Consider the following 6654-nt stretch of genomic DNA (forward strand, 5'->3'; position numbering starts at 1 on the left):
CCTCATTTAGCAGATATTTAATAAACAGCTATCAGGTCCCAGGCATTGTGCTGAGCCTTGGAGAAATAAGGTGAGTAGAAATTGAGGTCCTGTGATCATGTGGTACTCACAATGTAGTGGGGGAGACAGGCATTAAATTAGCTAACAAATGAATAAATAAAATAATTACAAGTTGCTCAGCTGCAAAGAAGGCATGATTCAGAGAGCTATCAGAATAATGTATTAAACTAACGTGTCTTGCTCGTATGTGTGCTGTGTTTTTGAGGGTAGATGGACACAGCTTTGATCAATTCACTTACAGTGCTGCTGAATCCATGGTTACTTTTTGCCCATGAATGTTTTTCCCAGTCACCATTTTCTAACAGCACCACTGTGATCAATGTGGCAGTTGTGAGGGTGGGACAGGAAACAGTGCCTTGTGGAAACTGCAGAACGTTAAAAGGGGATCTTCTACACTTGTCCATACTTAGAAACTTGGGCTTTCTAAGTGAATGTTGGATTGCTATGTCACACACCTGAAATGGATTTGAAAGTGATTGTCAATAGCTTTTTAACTTTTTCTTTATCAAGGGTCCCCCAAGATTAGAGGTTTGACTTGTGCAGTAAAAAATAATTTTTATTTTAAAAGGAGTCTTCATATTCAAAACAATTCTGAACCACTTGTGTATTAAATCTCTGGAGCCGTAATGCATTCTCATTTTCTCTCCCTCTCTCTTTCCCTCCCTCCCGGCTCCCCATCCCTGCTCTCTCCCCACCACACACACACACACACACACACACACACACACACACACACACACACACACATAAACAAACATACATGAGCATCTGGCATGTACTAGTAAGTAGCAACATAATAAGAACATGTTACGACTGCAAAGTCACTGCCCCTGCTCTCATCTCTCACCTCCCAAAGACAGCTAGGAGCAAAATGAAGGGACAGTCACTCCCCAATTGTGCACAGCGTTAGCCTGGTCAGTTGGCAGCAGTGTCCTACTATAGATCTGGGGGAAGGAGCTGTCCCCATATTTTAGCCTGGGAAATAGGGACCCTAGGACTAACAGCTATACACTTGGCCCAAAACTGATTCTGTAGGGGATCAAGAAGGAATGCCACATATAGTTGGTGACCTCAGACAGTCCACAACCCAGCTGGGAGTCAGAATCTGCTTGCAGAAAAACTTTAGGACTGGGTTACCTTATTTAACTAGACTTGCAGTGGAAATAAAACTTCCATATAAATTAATTGTCCATGTATGGTATTTTCTGTTAAATGTTTGAACCCTATTTATTTGGGTTATTCTCATTGGAAAATCTTCCAAATATATTATAAATTCATCTTAGTCAATGGAACATTCTGGGCATAATTTAATCTTTTCCTGATGACTCAGGGTCATCAATATGAATATCTTTTATTGTACCTCGTCTGCTTTTGCATTATTCTGAATTCTCTTTCTCTCCACATCTGGCTGTCAGCTGTCACAGCTCACCCACAGTTAATGAGCCTGCCTCTTCCAACTCTCTCAGCACTTGGCTAATCATTGATAATAAGAGCAAAACCTGCATTGATCCCTTGCAACATGGCAGGCCCTGTGCTAAGTGCTTTGCATGGATTAATTAATTAAATCCTCAGACCAACCCTTCAGGCAGATACAATTATTATCCCCCAATTGCAGATGAAGTAACCAAGGCCCAGAAGGGTCAAGTAATTTGCTTGATATTACACAGCAAGTGTGCAGCATAACTAAGATTTGAACCTTGATTTGCTGGCCTTTAGATTTCAAGTTCTTTTTTTTGCCACCACCCCTGTGCCTTTAAGCCTTTTTGGCAGTTAGAATCAGAAACGTATTTTATCACCATCCAGTAGACACATACACACAAAATGTGGCCAAAACTTCTAGCAACACGTGGATTACATAAAACACACTCTGATATTGTTTTCTACTGCATGAGCATCACCACCACCACCATCATCATTATCATCATTATTAATGTTGGTCATGAAAAAACAATTTTTCAGCCCATCAGTGGGTTATAACTTGTGATTTGGAAAACTCTGCAACACATTTGATGGCTAATCCATAGGGTCACCACTAGCCATGACACATTGGGGTGAACTAGAAAATGATGCCCGTTTCTCAAGATGCTTAATTTCCATCATACCCAGCTACCAAGCCTTTTATATGAATCATCTCAATTAAGTTTCACAACTAAAAAAAGAGTACATTTTAAATGTTACCATTTCAAAAAATTGTTATAATGTGCTAAAAAGTCAGTTCCATGTTAGAGTAGGATACTACTGCCAGGCACCAGAAACTGGTTACAAATAAGAAAGTAAATCTCCGTGTCCAAATTATGACTAGGGCTCCTGATAAGAAAGGATGTTGCAAGCATCTTATGCCCTACTATACATATTGGCCCAAGGGGACAAAGAAGACCAAAAACAAAATAGGTTAGGAAGTACTTGTTAAGTAGGTAAACTACCAAAGAGCACCCATGATTTGTGACAGCTCTTTTGCCTTCTTGGAGCCTTTCTGCTCATGGTCCATTTAGGATCACCATATAAAATACATGACACCAATTTTAATTGGAATTTCAATAAACAACAAATAATTTTTACTATGAACATGCCCCACAGAATATTTGGGATATAGTCATTCCCCGCCCCCCCCAAAAAAAAACTCATTATAGATCTCAAAATGGCTAAAAGAATACATTTTAAATGTTCCCATTGCAAAGAAATGGTAAGTATATGAGAAGATAGAGATATTGATTAAATTGAGTCATTCCTCAATGTATACATATATCAAAACATCATGTTGTACCACATGTACACAATTGTTATTTGTCAGTTAATAATACAATTGAAAACTTTTCAAAAATATTTATTGCTTATGTGAAATTTCAATTTTACTGGGCATCCTGTATTTTTATTTGCTAAGTCTGGACAACCTATTTCCCTTGCTGAATTGACATAGCTCTTACTGCTCCATCTCAGGAACCTAGAGCAGCAATCAACTGGCAGAGCAGTTAGATGACAAGTGTACTGAAATAACTTTGGGCCCATTGCAAGGTAGGGCACTGTTCAGGTGAGTAATCCTCGGGGTGAAGAAGAACATGTGGAGTTCCTGAGGGATTCTCAGTTATAAGAGTGTATGAAGTTTTATAGCTAGCGTAGTCTGGGAAGGCTTCCTGGAGGAGGCAGGTTTTGAAGGAGGAAGAGTTTAGAGAACAAGCCAAGAACTGTTTGTTTCATGAGGAAAAACTGAACTAAGATGGACTAGAAATTGTATATCATGCTCACCAGGACATGAGTTTGATAGAAGCAGGGGTTTGATCATTTTAAAGATCATTTAGAAGGGACATGAGAGAGCAGTTAAGGGTTTTTTTTTTTCATAGCATTTCTGTAAAACGCATAGAGAGTACTTGACCATGACAGGAAAATCATAATGGTATTGAACCTATATTAAAGGTGGGGCACTATACCAAGCCTTATTTTTTTTTTTTTTTGAACTGGAAATTAAATCCAGGGACACTTAACTCCTGAGCCACATACCCAGCCCATTTTTTTTTAAGATTTTATATTGAGGCAGGGTCTTGCTAAGTTGCTTAAGGCCTCATTAAATTCCTCAGGTTGGCTTTGAACTCATGATCCTTCTGCCTCAGCCTCCAAGCTGCTGGGATTACAGGTATGCACCATCATACCCAGCTATCAAGCCTTTTATACGAATCATCTCAATTGAGTTTCACAACACCAACTATAAGACAAACATTATTATCATCCTCATTCAAGTCAAGAACCTAAGGCTCTGAGTGAAGGGGAAGTAACATGCCCAGGGTCACGTAATTTATAAATGACAGAACTGAGATTTGAACCCAAATCTGTCAGACTCTAGCTTCTACACCCTTCACCAGCATGCTGCTAAAAGTAATGTGGAAAAAAAGAAAAGGAATGTTGTGGAACAGAGTTTCTGTGGTGCTTAAGGTGCTGAGTTGTGTTAGGGACATAAACTGATGCAGGTGGTGACTCTTAGATTAACAGGGTGACCTTTAACCTCAGATCTTTGCTACCTTGTCAAGGCAAGAAAGCAAAATATGTTGTAGTAAAGTGACATGTTTTTGGCTTCCCTAAAGGTACCAGATTTCCTTGACCCTCTTTCCTAATCTTTACAAAACCTGAAACCTGAAAAGAAAAGGAGAAATTCTGATAAGAAAAGAATACAGAAGTGCTGTCCCTAATCCTTGGTACTGCCCCCACAGGTTTAAAGTCCCACAGTAAACACAGCAAACATTTAGAGATCACAGGGACCATTCTCCTGGCCAGCATTCTTTCTGTGACAGAAACAAGGAAAATCCCAAAAAGCCAAAACACCAGTTGTGTTCTTTTAAACTCTGCTTATTGCTAGCTTCACTACCCATCTGTAATCTATTCAATCTGAAGCTTGTTTCTAGGTCAACAGATAACACACCTTTAATTTATTTGCTCAAACACTTGGCTTCCAAAACCTTATTATTATTTATTTACATGTCATTGTTAAGTTACAATGGCTGCACTGTGTGATGGGAGCATTAGCCACAAATGGATCTATGTTATCAAGGTTTGAGGACTGCTCATTCCTTATTATTTGTTGTGGGTTCATTTTCTCCCATCCATCCAGCCTCAGACCAGCTGAGGTAGGCCAAGTAAAGCCAGGGAACAGGCTGAAGGTTCTGCCTGATAGGCTAGTACACCAGTTCTCTGGGAGAAACGGAAAAGCATCTAATTGTAACATTTGCTGATTTCCATGGTGGAAATACACCCACTATAGCTAATTTCAAGCTACTCCTGAGATCTCACTGAATGTGAAGGTGGGAAAGGTACTAACAATCATTGTCAAGAGCCAGCACAAGCCAAGCAAGCTCCAGCAACATCACCGCCCAGTGTTCTTTCATTAACATCACACAATGTATGCTGTGGCTAATTTATTATACCTGTAATTTTATTTTAAGATGGTTCAATAATAATAAAGGTAATAAATACACCTTAATAAATGTTACAGAAATGGAAAGAAAAAAAGGGGGAGTGGTTAACCAAGCAACACTTTATCCATACAACAGGCTACTGAGCAATTGTTAAAATTGCTGGATGTGGATCTATATTTCTTTTTCTATAAATACTCTTTTTAGAAATAAGTAGATGTATATTTATTAACATGGAAAAACCTTCAATATACTATTATCAAAACTTCTGTAAAGTCACCAATTGATGTTGGTATGGTCCCATTGTAATATTTTAAAAAGTGTGTGTATAGTCATAAACAGAAAAAAATTATTCAATCATATATACCAAAATATTAATAATTGTTATCTGTGGGTTGTAGAATTATGTGCAAATTCTACTTTCCCTTTGTTAATTTTGTGAGGTTATGATTTGTTTATGATGGGCACATATTGCTTCTATATTCATGTATATGTATCTACATGTATGTATGATGCATATATGTATCATCCCTCAGTATCCATGGATTCTGCATCTTTGGATTCAACTAACAGCAGGTTGAAAATGTTTTAGAAAAAAACTGTATCTGTACTGGGTGTGTACAAACTTTTTTCTCGTCACTATTCCTTAAACGATATAATCTACCAACTATTTATACAACATTTATACTGTATTATGTATTATTAGTACTGAAGAGATGATTTAAAGCATACAGGCAGATATGCATAGGTTTCATGCAAATGCCACACCATCTTATATAAAGAACAGGACCTGTAATCCCAGCAATTTGGGAGGCTGAGACAGGAGGATCTTAAATTTGATGGCAGCCTTGGAAAGTTAGTGAGAACCTGTCTCAATTAAAAAAACAAAAAAAGAAGATGACGATGCCTGGGGATATAGCTTAGAGGTAGAGCGCTCCTGGGATCAGTTCCTAGTACTGCCAAACCAACCAACAAACAAAAAAGAACAAAACCCCTAGTTTCAGAGGGGAAAATTTTTGTGTGTGCATTTAATTTTATAAAATAGTAATTTGAACACCGGGTTATTTCATGAGTCCTCTTCCAGTCCTTTATCCCCCTTTTCCAGGTAGGTGGGGCTAGGCCAGGACCTAAACAAACCAGTAGCACAATCACCCATCTCATGAATCTTACCCACCTTAACTGAGTGCCACACAAGAAATGGAGATCACCTGTCCAATATTCCTGAGCCATATGCATGACAGTGCCCTGGCCATAAAATTGGTCTGGCTGTTCAGGCCTCATTGACAGCACCTCACCAATTCTTGTAGGTCAGCTACACAAATGAGAGACGACAGAAGCAAACTGAATTTGGAGGTTTTGCTACCAAATAGATCTGAGTTCTACAATCTAAATCATGACACCCCATCAATTCCCTACTAGTGTCTTCTGAGAAATATGGGTCTCACTCCTCTATTAAGTTTCTTAAGCTAACAAGTAGACACTATTATCCTTCAATTACAACCTGATTTTAATAGACTTGTAAGTCAATTCATGGTATAATTGAAAGGCAATAGTGTTCACCAGTTAGCCTAAGAAATCAACCATCATAAATAATAGTGCTTCTATGGGAAAACATGCCCCAGAATCCAACTGACTTACATGCTAATGTCTGCAACATGGCATGATTCATTTGTAAATTGGGGAATGCCAATTGGGG

This window comes from Ictidomys tridecemlineatus, chromosome X (assembly GCF_052094955.1).
Source record: "Ictidomys tridecemlineatus isolate mIctTri1 chromosome X, mIctTri1.hap1, whole genome shotgun sequence".
Classification (NCBI taxonomy): Eukaryota; Metazoa; Chordata; class Mammalia; order Rodentia; family Sciuridae; genus Ictidomys; species Ictidomys tridecemlineatus.